At 54.7% G+C, this 15,919-nt stretch overlaps 1 protein-coding gene across 1 annotated transcript in view; it reads right to left on the bottom strand.

Annotated features, from left to right (window-relative positions):
* SYNPO (synaptopodin) overlaps positions 1-15,919 on the bottom strand; it is a 35,878-nt gene that overhangs the window by 15,844 nt on the left and 4,115 nt on the right. The gene's annotated exons all lie outside the window — the stretch shown is intronic.

Here is a 15,919-nt window from a genome sequence, read left to right as displayed (position 1 = left end):
TGGCCCCGCACCCAGCCCAGGACCCATCACATGGGCCCTGCTGCCTCCTCCCAACATCTTGCTTTGCAGCAGTTAGGGTCTGGGTCTTATCTTCCCCCAGAGAGTGCAAGAGCCGGGGGACAGGGCCCTCAACTGCTTCCGCCTTGTCCCCTACACCTTCCCCGGGGGCTTGCAGAAAGGATGGAGTCAATGAGGATGACAACAGCCAACACATGAGGAGCTCCAGATGCTGCCAAGCTAAGGGTTTAGCATATATTTTCTCACTGAATCCTCACAGCAACTCATAAAAGAGGCCCCCTTACCTCTGTTTTATTGATGAGGAAGACGAGACCCAGAGAATTAGCCAACTCACCCCAGGTCTTACAGCCAGCAAGGGACAGGCAGAGCAGAGCTGGAGCCGGGAGTCTGACTGATCCCAAGCCTGGGCCCCTCCTTCTGAAGAGCTCAGCCCACAAAGCACACTCACTTTCCCACCTACTGTCCCAGGCCCACCCCAACTGCCACTTCCTCCAGGAAGCTTTCATCAATCCATCCAGACTCCTCGATCAGTGCCCCTCCCCTACTCGACCGGGCCCAGGGGCCTCGCAGCAGGAGCAGGGCTTGAAGGAAACGACGGGTTGAGAAAGCTCAGGAACCAAGGCCCAAGGGGAAGGAGGCTGGGACTGGCCCAACTCCTGGTATCTCCCTGACAGGGGTTCGGGATCATGCAGGGCAGGGTGGGTGGGCTAAGTCAGGTCGGCATGGGTGTTGGCTAGCAGGTATCCCTGTAGGCCACAGGCACTGCTCACTGCTGGCTGACGAGGGCTGCTATGCGGTCCTCCTCTCCCAAAGGCCGGGAGCCACCACCTTCCTCCTGCCTGCTCTACTGGCCTAAACACTAATCTACAGTTAGATTTTCAGGGACTTGGAAATGGTGACCCAGAGAGAGGCAGGTTCAGTTCCAGGTGCACAACAAACTGGAAAGGGCTGGTTCACCGGGAGCCGAGTTCAGACCCAGGCTCCCACCTCCCCCAGTCCAGCCCTGGTAAGCCAGGCTTCCCCCGCGACCCCCAAGCCCTCTCCTGCTGCATCAGCCTCCATCATCCCAGCCCTGGGAGCCTTGAGAGTACAGAAAGGACTACCACACCCTACCCTTCCAGAGAAAACAGTGAATCCAGGAGACATAAAGGTGGTGAGCCAGGGTGGGAGAGAGAGCATTTCCCCTAAACTATGCCTCTGCCAGGAGCAGGGCTGAGCCTAGTCTATCTCAGGGTCCCCAGCACCCAGCCCAAGGCCCTCGACAAAGATACAGCCCTTCCTCTTGGCCCTGGGGCAGCCTGGGGCTGGAGTTGGTCCCATTCTCTCTAAATTCCCCAGACTCAGCAGAGGCCGTCACCCAGGAGGGGTTCACTAAGTGTTGACTAAACAAATGACTGAAGGATGAGCACTCCCACAGTCCAAATCTACCTTCACATGTTACTCCACCATTCACCCCAGGAGACAAATTCTCGATGTGTCTAGATCCCAGAGTTATGGAGATTCTAGGTCAGAGATCTAGAGGGTGGTTCCTCGAGGAAGGGGAGAGAGGAAGGAGGGAGGTAGCAACAAGACTTTGGGTGAAGAGGGAGATGAAACCTCAAATGGCAGTGTTAGATCCAAGAGGCAGAATATTCCATCGAGTGCCAGGAGAATACAGAGCTTAAGAGATAGATGAACGAGGATGAAGAAATCTGGGAAGTCTTCCTGGAGGAGGCGGCATATGCCCTAGGTCTTGAAAGATGGAGATGTGGAAGTATTTCAAGCAATGGGACAGGCCAGTGGAGGCTGGAAGGCTCAAGGTGGTCCCCACCCCATCCTCTACACCCCTCCACTCACACCTCCAGTCAAGACAGCTGGAGAGGAAGGCACCTCTGACAGAGGAACACGTCCACCACTGGGCTTGCCCAGAGGCTAAGGGTGACTGGGGTGGTCCAGGTAGAGTTCCAAGGGAGCTATGTACATGGGAATGCACATGCCTAGAGCTCAGAAGCACCGTGGTATCTGCCCTGGGCCTCCGGGTGGGTTACATAACCGCCCCACCGGGGCCACAGATTCAGCCAGGACCCTCCTCCGCCTCCACCTCCCCAACCATCTGTCTCTGCTGCTTCCCTCTCATAGAAGAGGCCGCTGCACTGCCCAAAGCAAGGCCAGCGCCCTGTGGTAAATTCCCCACATTCCTTCCTCACAGAAAAATAAATAACGGGGAGAAAAAAATGCTGGAGGAATGATAATGACAGCCCCAGCACGCTGCAGTCCCAGCTCGCCTCCCCACCCTGTAGAGCAGAGCCCCATCCTGGGCTGGGGCGGGGATGGGGACGCTGCTGCTTCTCCCTGAGGCATCCTCACTGCCAGGCCCCGGGATAGACGAGCTGCCTGCAGCCCCTCACCGCTCCCCCAGGCCTCTCAACCCTCTTTTGTTCTCAGGGTCACTCATATCTGCTGAAGAAGGTGCTGGGAAAGGTGCTGAGAATCTTTCGGTTGTGGCAGGTGACCTCCGAGGGCAAACTCGCCAGAGGCTGGGCGCCCTTCACTTTTACTACTCAGGTTGTTGTTTACTGAGCGCCTCTTATGTTCCAGGCATTACTACATTATGTTTTGATTTATCTTTGCAAGCTGTGAACTGGAAGTACTGTCATACCCATTTTACAGATGAGGAAACTGAGGCTCAGAAAGGTTTTATGATTCGCGAAAGTAGTTTGGCCAGTGAGTGGTCTACCCTCTCCACTCCTGCCTCTTACTCCCATATCTATTCAGCCTGTCTGTCCTCCCCCAGACAGCCCTCCTTTACCAAATCCAACCAGAGGTGCAGCCTGTTCCCTTCCCACGTCCTGCTCAACAAAGCATCCTGTGCGGGCTACCTTTAGTAAGTCACCTCACCTCTGAGTCTCAACTTCCTCATCAGTAAACCAGGGATGATTATAGCTGCTTTGCAGAGTCACTGCTGAGCAAATGAGATGCACAAATTATTTCTATAGCATAAAGCATTGTGCACACCTGAGGGGGATTTAACTTCAGCCTTTTGCACAAACCTACCTTTGTATAACTGTACCAGGCTAGGGCACTGTCTGTCTCCTTCCCTTCTCCAGCCCTCCCTGGAGCTGGTCTCCCTCTTCTGCTCATAGTCAGGCACAGCCCAACCTTCCCCTCCCCCTCCAGCATCCTCTCAGCAAGGGAACCCCAGTGTCAACCTCTAGCTAACTGTGCTGTAGCAGGAGAGAACCAGGTTTGAATACCAGGTCTGCCTCTTACTGGATGTGAGCACCCAGGCCCCCTTGGATGGCCCCAGACCCAGACTCCTGGGAGGGAAGGTATGGCCAAGGCTCCCACCACTCAGTACGCAGTCCTGCAGCCAGGAGGGTGCTGTGGTCCTGAGCGGGCAGGAAGCTACCGACCCTGCCATCCCCTCATGCCATTCGCCGGTTACCAGGCATGTGTGGCTCCCCTCCAGCTGGAGGAGTCTCCAGCCAGAGGGAGGCTGAACCGTCCCCTTGTCCCTCGAACTGCAAAAGGAAAGCAGGCTGGAGGTCAGGGGATTTGGTTCCAGTCTGTTCTGTCACAATATGGGTGAGATGCTGGACTAGTTCCTGACCCTCTTTGGGTTTCAGTTTGTCCATGTGTTTGTTTCAGAGAAGGGATTGGCCTGGACCAGTGATTCCTAGAGTGTGGTACCCCCACACCTCTAGTGGGAGCAAAAGGATTTAAGTGGTACCCTGATACTTAATAACATCTTACTAGTTATGTAAATTTCACGTGTATTAGAAAAGGAGGATAATAAATCCATCAAAGGTACAGTACTGCTTAGGGAGAGGTAAAAGTGGATATTTCAGCAACAAAAGTTAGACAATTTAAAGAAAACAAGTATAGGTGGTGTATGAACTCATTCACTCAACTGATATTTATTGCACACCAACCAAGGGCCAGGCACTGTTCACAGCCATGAAGAGAAACAGATAAAGCCCTGCTTGCATTCTAGCACGGGAGCCAAAAAATAAGACTATTTCTATAATCTTATTATCTTATTATATTATATATCTATAATCTTATTCTATTCTATAATAAATTCCGTAGAGAAAAATAAAGCAGGGGTGGGAGATATACAGACTGCACAGGGTGGGGAGTGGTGTGCAAAGGTGAATAAGGTAATCAAAGGAGGCATCACTGAGAAGTCCCATCGGAGTGAAGAAGGTGAGGGAGTGAGGCTTGTGCATTTCTAGGGGAGGAAAGACCAGGCAGAGGGAACAGCTAGTGCTAAGGTCCCTAGGCAGGCTCGCACCTGGCAGGTTGAGGATGGTGCACGTGATGTGGAGGTGGGACATGAATAAGGAAACCAGCTTCTCTAGTGGTCTTTCTAGTGGCCTGCAGGGTCTCAGGGATCCCCCTGCATTGCAACCATTTGTGCCTGTGCGCACACGCACACGCACACCCCCTGCAACACGCACATTCTGGACAGCTCCCTCATGCTGGTGAGAGCCTAGCCAGCAATAGTATATCTTCCTCTGCACACACACCCACACACAAAGGTGCTCTTTGCGTGTGCACCCGTAGAGGGGGAAGAACCTACACACCAGTGTGTGCACGCATAGCGCCCGTCGGTATGCATGTGGAGACACACAGGTACTCAGGTGGCACACTGACACAGATGCACGTGTAGCGGGTACACACCTTGTGAGCGGACATATGTGTCTCCCTCCTGCCAGCCTGCCCTGTCTCTGAGTTACCAGACCACCCTTGCCTGGAGGGCAAGTGCCCCGATGGCGTGGTTTCAAATTCACTTCTCCATATCTCTGCACCTCAGTCATGGTTTCCCATTTCCAGGGCTACAATAAAATCAGCCACCTGCTGCTCAAATGTCCCAAGGGAGCACGTTGCTGTGGAGCATGTCCCCTTTTCTACCCCTACTGCAGTTAAATAGAAAAGCCATGAAAATGCCTAGCACAGCACTGTAAACAGGATCAGCCGCTTCTGGCATCATCGCTCATCACAGTCATCCGCATCCCTGGCTTCATGCCTTTAGGGACCTCAGGGGGCAGCTGATGAGTAGAAGGAAAAGGCCAGACTGCGAGCTTCAGGCCCGGGTTTTAGTTGCAACCTGGTCTCCAACACATCGCGAGGCCTCAGGCGAGTCCTGTCCCCTCTCTGGCCCAGATCGGAAACCTGTGGGTGCGGCAGAATTTCTCAGGGAGTGTGTCCAACATGCCGATTCCTGGGCTCCGCCCCAGACCCAGGACCACAGAATATGCACGTTAACAGTCTCCCTGAGGGGTTCTGAAGCACAGCTAGGTTGGGGACCCAGGGGGCTTTAGAGCTCATGATTTTATAAATGTGTTTATAATTAAATGAACATAGAGGGAAATGCTTGGAACATAGGCTGGCAGATAGACCCACGTCAACAAAAAATAAGTTTGAGAAAATATGTTTACATAAGTAATTCTATGCAGTGATACACCATCCTTGAACATGCACACACGTTTATAGTTTTCCTGGCAGCTTCACATCCGTCAGAGAAAGAAGTAGAGCAGGGATTGTGATGCTATTTTAAAGACTAGAAAACTGAGGCAGAGAAAGGTCAGGGGGCCTGGCCAGAATCTCACAGAACACAGGTCTTTGGCTCCCAGCCAGAGTCCTTGGGCCAGCTTCGTTAGATGCGCCACCTCGGGGCCTTGTCACAGCCCAGCCCACAGTGTGCACTGTGTACACAGCAAACACAGTCCTTCCACTCCAGGTGCACTGACTTTTCCAGTCACTTGGGGTTCGCTGACAATGGGACAACCTCAGCCGGTTAATTTCCTTCCAGCTGAAATACCCTTCTCACTGGGTAGGGCAGGGGCTTCCCAAAGCCCTTATGCTCCATGCTACCGTTTGATCTGGAATGGTGTTTCTGTTCCAGCCAACCTGAGTCCAGATCCCACCTGAGCAGATCACTAGCTTGTATATGCTAAGCCTCAGTTTCCTCCTCTGCGAAGGGGTCTCCTAATTCCTATCCTTCGGGGTGATTGTGAGGATAAGGTCTTTTGTGCAAAGTACCCAGCATCTCGCCTGGTACCCACGCTTCTGCAATGCTGGAGCGCCACTAACTTGCAGGCTAAAGTGTGAGCTCCTGGAAGGCAGGAACCCACAAAGCGGTCATCAGGGCACCCACACCTACCACGTGTCGTAGGCTCGATTAATACGCACCCGAATGGGTGAGAAATGAGATGTCGTCTCGAACTTCTTCCTGATCCCAGCTCATCATTGTCTTTCATGACCCATTTCCCAGCGTGGGGGCTGGACGCACAGAGCAGAGATGCTCGGGGCCAGAGGCATGGGTCACGGGTCCTGGGAAGACACTGATGAAGGCCGCTGGGGAGGGCCGTGTTCTGGGAGACCTGAGTGCAATCCTGTTGACTCAGAGGCATAAATAATGCACTAGCACATTCTCTGCTCGCCATCCTGTCATGCTAAGAATAGCACCAGCTACCCTTTCAGGGATTTCTCAGGGAAGAGAGAGGAGGACACCAAGATGGGGACAAGCAGGAAAAGGCATCGCTAGACTGTGGCCCATCAGGCGCCCTATCTTCAGGCCCACCTTTCCAAACCCATCAAACTGATGACCCTGGAGGTCTGAGCTGAAAGGGCTCCTGGGGGCACCTGGTCAGGAGAGGCCTGAGGAGACGGGGCACCACACACCCTCGCCCACTGGGGCTGTTTCTTTTCCTCCTCCCTTCTGATGCCCATCCCAATAAAGCCCGTGCCCCTAGCCCATACCCCGCGATCCCCACCCCCAGTCATGTGATGAACAGAGTGGGCGGTTCCCCTCTTAATGTGTTTTCATCTGTAAGACTTTGGAGAGAGAAGAAGATTCTATAAGCTTTTGATTAAAAAAATTTTTTTAAGTTGAAAAATGACTGACTTAGCGCTTCTCATACTTTAATGTACATATAGTAGTTACTCAGGGTTGTTGTTAAATTGCAGATTCTGATTCAGGAGGTCTGGGGTGTGGCCTCAGAGTCTGCATTTCTAAGAAGCTTCTGGGTGACGCTGATATTGCATACATGATTGCCATACCATGAGTACACAAAAACTAGAGTATTTCCCTATAAACTAGATGGAGAAACCGAGGCCCAGAAAGGAAAAGGGATGTGCCCGAAAGCATACAGCAGAGCTAAGCTCAGAACACAGGCCTCCTGAATCCTCCTGGGGCTTGGTCCTAGAGGGGCTCTGGGGTTGAATGGAGGTGGCTGGAGTGGGACAGGGGACAGACAGCAGTTTCAGGCAGCAGGAGTCGGTCCGGGGGGCGGGCCTTCATTCAGCCAAAAGCTGAACCTCCTGGGGTCCACAGGCTCCCACAAGCCATAAGAGGAAATAAGAATCCACTGGAACAGAGGCGCTCAGCTGAAGTGACTGCAGCCCCTTGCTCAAAATCATGCCCTCATCAGTTTGCATTTGAGGCCCGAGGGGCTGGTACCCTCCTGGAAGGCAGGATGAAACAGGGGGCTATTAAAATGCAAACAAGATCCAGACAGAGGAAGATGAGGTCTGAGCACTCTGCATTCAGTCATACTGAGAAGTGGCTGGGGGAGTGCGCGGGGGGCCCACTGCACTATCAGGATGGGCATCGGAAGGAAAGCAGAAAAGAAAGGAGGCAAGATCAGCCTCTAAGACCAACACTAGGAACAGCTCCTCCTTCCTAGGCTTGGCCTCAAACCCCTTTGCAGGCTCCAGGCCCTGCATGACTAGCCCCACTGCCCCTCCATGCCAGGCTGCAGCTCCCCTCGTGGTGTTTGCCCTCCCTACACGCCAGCCACGCTGGCCTTCCTTCAAGTGCTCAGACAGGAACCAAGCACTTCGCACCTCAGGGCCTTTGCACTGGCTGCTGCTTTTGCCTAGAACCCTTTCCTCCCATACCCCTCAGTTGTCCCTTTCTGGCCATACTTCTCCTCCTTCAGGGATGTTTACAGGTCTCAGGGAGGGTGCGCCTATCCTGGGAGGTCACATTCCCCTGCCACGGCACCCTCTATCTCTCCTCCAAACTCTCATGAGATTTGTAATTCCATCGTCATTTGTTTTAGTGTCAGTCTGCCCTGCCCCATGGTAAGGAGGTCCCGCCGGGCAGGGACCTTGGCTATCATTTCTCTGCTATGTTCCTGCCCCCGTGCCTAGGCCACAGCTGGGCTCAATAAACATTTCCTGACCGAATGAGGGAATAAATGAATAAAACCAGTGCTGACATCTACCTGCATGTTTCCCAGTGACCTCGCTCACCCTGGAGAAGCTGTAAAGGACCAGGACTTGCAAGATTATGTGGGTCTAACCCTCTGCTCTGCGACGCTCCAGCTGAGTGGCCTTCACAGGTCATATCACCTCTCTGAATGGGGAGCGCTGTTTGTCGGGTCTAAATGAGAGGTAGAATCTGGGAAAGGCTCTGAAAGCTAGAAAGAGCTTTAACTGGTAGCTCTACTCATCCATGTTTGAGGCCCAGAGAGGGAAAGGGCCTCATTCAAGGCCACACAGCCAGTGTGTGGTGCCGCCAGACCCCCCGTGGCACAGCTTAAAGCCAACAGGCCCACCCAGACTCAGTGAGGGCACCATCTGGCTGGAGGCGGGGCAGGGGTGGAGGAGGAGAGGAGAGGAGGTGGCTGGGAGCATCCAGCCTCAGGCCCAGAGCCAGGGGTGGGGTGGGCGGGGCCCCCAGCAGGAGCCCTGAGTGGGGCCTGGCAGCTGGGCATAGGGGAGCCAACTGGCTCAAGCTGGGTGGTGGCAGGCCTGTTCCGCATGCGCGTGATGGTCTATTTTTTAATCAGCGCCCTCCCCATCCCCCAACTTCATGTGCCCTCCTAAAGGGTACATATTAGGAACCATGTCCTGGCTGAGACCAGGGGCCAGCTTGGAGATTGGTGGGAGGGTCCCCAAGTCCCATATCGTCACGAAACCCACAAGTCCTAAGCAGCCCAGAAGGCAGTACAGGAGACTCAGGGAGCCTGTGTGGGCTTGGGCCTGTCCCTGGACTCTCTGACCTCAGTTTACCCCGTCCGTACAGTGAAGAGAGTCAGGCCAGACTCCATGACAGTTTATTACAGCTCAGGCTCTTGGGATCCACTCAAGCTTCACGACACTAATGACGCTCACTTGTCAGGCCCTGGCAGAGCCTCCTTTGCCACAGCATTCCCAGGGCACACATGATCCTCCCTGATCTACTCCCAGGGGATGAGGGGAGAAGATAAGAGGCTGAGCTGGCTCAAGGGTCAACCTCAGAACCCCAGGCCCCAGACCCAGTGAGGCTCCCCCTTCCAGCACCTGAGGGGCAGAGATGATGAGGATCAAAGGGCAAAGAGGTGTGTTATTAAGCATGTGGCTCGGCCCCTCTGAGCCTCTGGCACTCCACCTAAGGCAGGAGAGAGCATGTTGTGCAGGAGTTAAGCACATGGGCTTTGAGGCCAGACTGCCTAGGTTTGAACCTGGCCAGTTACCACTGTGTGACCTTGGGAAGCTCACTTAACCTCTCTGTGCCTCAGTTTCCCATCTGTAAAATGTTGATAACAGGACTTACTTCATAGAGTTGGTGACATGTAAAGAACTTAAAACACCCTGGCACATAGTAAGTTACCATAAACGTTAACTATTTTTCAAGAACTTTGGCTTTTACCTATCGAACACTCTTTGTCTCCAAAAGATTTTATTCCAGAGGACGACATGCAGGAGTCTCACGTCAGCCCACTCTCCTGTCTCTGAGGCTCATCCAGCCTGCCCCTTCCTGACCCACCCTGCTGACCACCCTTCCTGCCAGCCCAGTGGCTTTCGCGTCTGTCGAGCTCTTTCACACTCACGATCCCCTTATATCCTTCTTAGTCCATTTCATAGTAGCTCAGAACCAAAGCCTGAGCCCCAGAGGAAGCAAATGATTTGTCCAAGACCACCAGCTTGTTGGCTAAGGCTGGAGGTTCAAGTATCCATTCCTGAAGCTCGATCCAGGCCCTTTTCCACCATACTGTGCCCATCCTCCCACTATCAAACCTGTTCCTGGCTAAATGTCAAAAAGTAACATATACTGAGATATGAGTCTTCAGCGAATGTCCCTCTTCTCCAGGGCTTGCTATTTTAACAGAGATCAAAACATTATAATACTATTTAATAGGTAATAGTTATTTTTATCATCTCATTTAATTTTCACAACAACAGTACAAGGTAGGGTCTGTGATTGTTTCTATTTTATAGATGAGGAAACAAAAGCCTAGAGAGGTTATATAACACACTCAAGATCTCCCAGCAAGCTGGGGAGAGAATCCAGGGGTCCAACCACAGGATCTGTGTATTAGACACGCAGGAAACAGCTAGCACAGGAGTAGACCGAATTTTGCGTCACCTGCAGCAGCCCTGGGAGGCTGGACAGAGAAGGGTAGGGTAGGGTAGGGTCAACACAGCACTATACTATACTGCCTCACTGAGTGGAAAAGATGAAGCTAGGATGATGGAATTTCAGGCAGCGGCCAGTTGGTAAAGATTTCATTTCGGAGAGAGAGGGCTTTTGTGAGCCTCTGGAATTACAGGGCCTGGAGGCTGTCCCCACATTGACTTCTCCTCTGGCCACACTAGGTAGCAATTGAGCCACAGTGTCCAGGGACAGTTCACAAAGGACTCTGAGCTCACACACACACACACACACACACACACACACACACACACACACAGGCCTGGTACAGCCCAGCTGCCCCTGTGACCAGATCACAGGCCTGGGTTCCTTTGGGTGGACAGCCTGAAGCCCTGAGGAATGAAGGCATTTTCATAACCTACAGCCAATGCCCACCCCACTCCCTTCCCCCAGCTCTTAGTTTAGACCTTTCACCAGCCTCTGAAACACCCTTTCTCCCAACCAAATCCCTCCCATTCTTCTAGACCCAAGTTCTGGACATGCCAACTCCACAAAGGCAGCCATGACCACACCTTCAAATAACATTCAGGGTGTTGATCCAACGCCACCTCCAGAGAGAGGCCTTCCCTAACCACCAAGACAAAGAACCGCTCTAAGTGCTCTTCATCTTAGCAATGTGGCTTTTTGTTTGTTTTTCAGGCTACTTTTATCTATCTGAAACTATCTTGCTGATTTCTTTGCTTCCCTTTCTCTTGTCTATTTCCCCAATTAAAGAGCAATCTTGAGGGCAGGGACCAGTCTATCTTGTTCACTATTGTAACCCCACTGCCTAAGGATCCACGCACCCCATTGCTAGACAGGGACACTGAGGTCCATAGAGGGCAAGGGATTCACCCAAGGTCATACAGCAAGCAAGTGGCAGAGGTCGGTCTAGCACCTGCAACTCTGCACTACGGCCCAGAGCACTTGGCCTGTCCCGATCCCCACCCCAGTTGACCCTCTGTTGGCCTATCTTGTCCCTGCCTTCACACTACAGGGGGGCCAGAGCCTGCCAGTCCTCGACAACAGCGTCCCTCCACTGCCCCAGGGGCCTTTGGTGCCCCATTCTGGGCAGCCCAGCCTGCTTCCCCCTCTGTCCCTCCCTTCCTGGCATCAGCATCTCCGATGAGCTCATGTCTGGAGGCCTGGGAGCTGCCCTGAAGGAAAAGGTGCCTCCCAGGCCGGGCCCCTAGGTCTGGAGGTGTGTTCAGCCTTGTGGGATAGCAGCCCTGGCGGGTGGAGAAAGTGTGATGACCCCTGCCCATCCCAGCACCCAGGGCTGTGCAGTGGGCTCAGGGAGACACGTGTCATCCAGGGAGATAGAGCACGACTAGGGGTAGAGAGGAGATGGAGAAAAGGTTCCTCCTGTGCTTCTCCCATCTCTCCAGGTGCTCCTCTGCCACACTGGCCCCTCCTGCTTGTCAAGGAGCTGCTCTGTCCCAAGGAAAGGGGGCTCTGCTGCCTTCTCCTCACAGAACCACCCTGAGCAAATCTCTTTCCCTCCCCGGCCTCAGTCTCCCCAACTCTAAAATGGGGAGATTAGATAAAGTGCTGACTGCAGAGGCTAGGGATCAGTTGGGAACCAGGCCCCGAATGCCACAGGATTTTTTTCTTTTTGCTTTATTATTATTTTTCTTACCTTAGAGGAAAGGCAACAGATAACAAGGGAGGGAAGGAGTTAAAAGGCCTTATTTTAATAATGTAAATGCTGATTCCAACCACAGTTTAATTTAGGTACTAGTCTGGGGGCGGGGAGTGGGGGGAGCCGTTTCAAGGCCTGCAAAGTGGCGATGGGGAGCCAAGGTAGCATAGCAGCAAACAGTTTGCTTTTGGGAAGTTCTCTGAATATCAAACCAGAATGATCCTAGTCCGTTCCCCTCGTTGTACAGATAGGAGAGAGAGGAAGAGGAACCAACCCGAGATCCCACAGGGAGACGGAGGCAGGTGTTCCCCCACCTCCCAAGCAAACAAAGTATTTTCACCTCCCTTGAGGTCCCATTCCACTGCCTGAGATAACACAGCAAAGCACTGGGAGGAGGACATCAGTTTGTTTGTGGTGCTGTCCCCCAACACAGGGTGGGGGCCAGGCCCGGGGGTGGTGACAGTCAGGCTGGCACCAGCAAGGCTCCCAGCCCCCTACCCCAGCATACCCTGGTCCCTCCGAGCAGCATCCTATCTCATCCTAATCGTGCAACATGACAGGGCTGGGACAACCTCCGACTGCCACTACAGCCACTACCAGTGCTGCTGTCTCCAACGCAGTTAGCCGCTCAGGGGCCACCCGCCCACCCTCTCACTGGGAGCCAGAGAGGGCAGGAGGCTTGTCCCAAGATCACAGAGCAAGGTGGTTTACTCCAGTGCCACCTGCCACTCCGCGTAGGACGGGGACTGGGGCGCGTGCTGCTTCCCCACTGGCTCTTGTCCCTGTGAACAACCCAGGCATGGAACACGGGAGGTCCTATCCCCATCCAGAGTTAGCCTATAACTTGGGGTGGAGTGGGGAGGAGGGAGACCTTTTCTCCCGAGTTCTCAGAAAGGTCCTGTCCGGGCTCTGGTTGGAGCCCCCTGATTCCACGGTGTAGTGGTTAGATAGGAGCCCCGCCCTTCACCTCTAGGGCCTCCGCGCTCACCTTGGCAGACTGGGCAAACTGTGAGAATGCGGTGTAGAGTCCTTAGGACAGGTCCCCCTCTCCCCCACAGGCACTCAGGAAAGGCCTCGATTTCCCCAGGTGGGGCTCGCGCCGGTGTTCCCCGCGGTCTGCGGGTTCCGCGTCCTGCGTGCCTCGCCCGCACAGCCGGACCCGGGCGCCCCGCCCGCGGTAAGGGGTGAGGGCCCGGGCCCAGCACACGCCGTTCCCGCTGCCCCACAGGCGCCCATGTTGGTCAACCCCCGGCAGAACCCAACCCGCCACTTCCCGGAGTCAAGCCGTTTCCCCCTTCCCCAGAGCGGGCCGGGGGGCGCAGACCTCCGGAGGGCTGTCGCCCGCCCGCCAGCCCGCGGCTGACCCGGCCGCGATCTGCTTGCGGGCTGGGGCTCGAGGGCTGGAGCTCCCACGCAGCCCGGCTTCGGGGCGTGCTGCTGAGCTGCCGCGGAGCTTCGAGATTTCCCCAGGTCCCCGCCTCCACCCCACCGTACAGGTGGGGAAACTGAGGCCCAGAGTGTAGCAGCGACTCAGCCAAGGTCACCCTGCGTGTGGGGACTGGAGCCCAGACGTGCCACCTCCACATGGGCGGCGCCTAGACCGGCACAGGTGGGAAGGGGCGAGGCTCGCTCGGCACCGGCACCCCTGCCCGGCCGGCGCCCCTCACTCACCTCCAGCCTCCGCGCGCGGTCCCCGAGCTCACCGGCGCCACCACCTCCGCGCACCTGGCCACGTCCGTCAGCGCGCCCCGCCCCGATCGAGACCCCCACCGACCCCCCCCCCCCCCCGCGCCTGGCGCCCCCTCCTAACCTCCGCCACAGCCCACTCCACCGCCTAGCAGGCTGCTCCGGGACCGGGAGCCGGGAGGGCTGGGCGGGCTGGCGAGCCACGCTCCTGCCGCTCGCTCCCCGGGGCCCTAGCGCCGCCCTTCCCGCTCGCCCCGCCCAGCCCTCGGAGGTGCGACTCCCTCCTCCACGGGCTAGGCCTCCCATCTCCCCTCGGGTCCCGTCTCTCTGCCTCTTTCCTCTCCCTGGCCTCACTCTCTGCTGCCTGATTGTCTGTCTCTCTGTTTCCTCCTCAATTTTTGTGTCTCTCGATGGGTCCCTGAATCCTTCTGCTTTCTATTTCACTCAGTTTCTTCATGTCTCTCCCATCTATTTCATGCCCCCCTCTTTTCTCTATCCTTCCCACTAACCCCATTTTAAGTCTGTCTTTGTGAGTCCCCATAACTGACACCACCTCCCATCTCCCCAGCCCATTTCCTTTCAGACCCAGATGCAGTACCCTCTTAGGCCTGTCCTCTCCCTTCTCAGCCCCAGTAACTAGAATAACTGTCTAGGACTTAGGCAGGTAGGACTGCCTAAGTAGGCCTTGGCAAATAGAGGTTGAGGAAGGTTGTCACCTCCCAGGCAGTCTGGGGCCATCCACTGTCTTAACTAGTGGGCCAGCAGCAACAAGGGCAGTGACGTTCAGAGCCCCATGGCAAGGGTCATTGTGCATCAGAATCTAGTGGGGATGCTGTGAAAAGTCAAGATTTCCACAATCACGTGCCCCCTCCCAGTGGTGGAGGGGCTAGCAATGGGCTTGGAAACTGGGCTGATAAGAAGCACCTTTCACGCCCCCAACAAAGCACGTGGAAAAATGCTGTCCTGGGTTTTCACCGAAGTTTCCCTGGGTTCCAAGTACCCCACCCCTTTAACCAGGGTGGTTCCACTTTTGTGTCCTTTATATCAAGGTTCTGTGTTTAGATTTCTGCTAGAGGAAGTTAGAAATGTGCTGATGTAAGCCCACTCACCCAAGGTTCTGTGAAATGCAGAGGTGTAAGTGGCCTGGTTTTGAGACGTCCCCTGTCCCCAGTGGGTGGGCTTAGAGTGCATGGGGTCAGGTGACAGAAGGGACAAACCCTCCCTGGCTGCTACCCTCTGCTTGGCTTCATGGCTTCAGAGAATCCCTCTGACCCGGTGGCTGCCCCAGGTGACAGTGGGGGGGTGGAGGTGGGCACTGAAGGGGTCCTGGGGATTGGCATCAGGCAGGGTATTGCCTGCTCTGTGAGTGCACGTGCTATAGCCCAGCCTGTGAGAAACCAGGAAACAAACTGTGTGGGAGAGAGAAAGAGAGAGAGAGAGGGAGGGAGGCTAGGATTACTGTGTGGGTGGGTATGAAAGTGAAAGAGATGGGGGAAAGGAAGGACAGAAAGTGGTTCGGTCTGTATGTGGGTATGTGACAGTGGGTGTGCAGAGTGGATATGCCTGTAGGAGAGAGTGTGTGCATGCAAGAGAGATTGCACAGTGTAGGTGTGTGAGCAGAAGAAAATGGAGAAAGGAACATGCTTTTAACCTGTATCTAAGGGAGGGAATATGTGTGCTTGTATGTTTTCAGGTGGGACTGCTATGTATGCAAATCTGACACATGTGTCCACATGTGAAAGTTAAGCATGCATGGATGAGGGGGGCATCTGTGGGAGGGTGTGTGCCAATGTCTACCCCATGCACGGGTGTGTTGGTGTCTGAGAGCATGCATGTGTGTGCATGTGTGTGCAGTTGTGAATATATACACATGAGCATTTGCATAAGAACATGGTGTGTAGGTATCACTGTGCATACACGTGTGTTTGTAGGGAGTGTGAGCGAGTATGTGTGGGTACACGTGTGAGGTCTATGAGAACCTGTGAGCCCTGCTCCTATACCATCACCCCTATTAGAGTCACCGTGGTCGGGGGGTGGGGGGAGGGAGAGTGGGCAGCACCTTGCCTTTCTGTCTGCCCTCTTTTCCACAGGCCTGAGGAGCAGGGACCTTGTCCTTGGCCCAGGGATCAGCTCTCATCGTGGGTGCTGACTCCTCTGCCTCAGCAAGATAGACATGGCCAGGGGCCGGG

Source organism: Stenella coeruleoalba (genome assembly GCF_951394435.1).
Source record: "Stenella coeruleoalba genome assembly, chromosome: 3".
Taxonomy (NCBI): Eukaryota; Metazoa; Chordata; class Mammalia; order Artiodactyla; family Delphinidae; genus Stenella; species Stenella coeruleoalba.
This window is presented reverse-complemented; position numbering and strand designations above follow the sequence as displayed.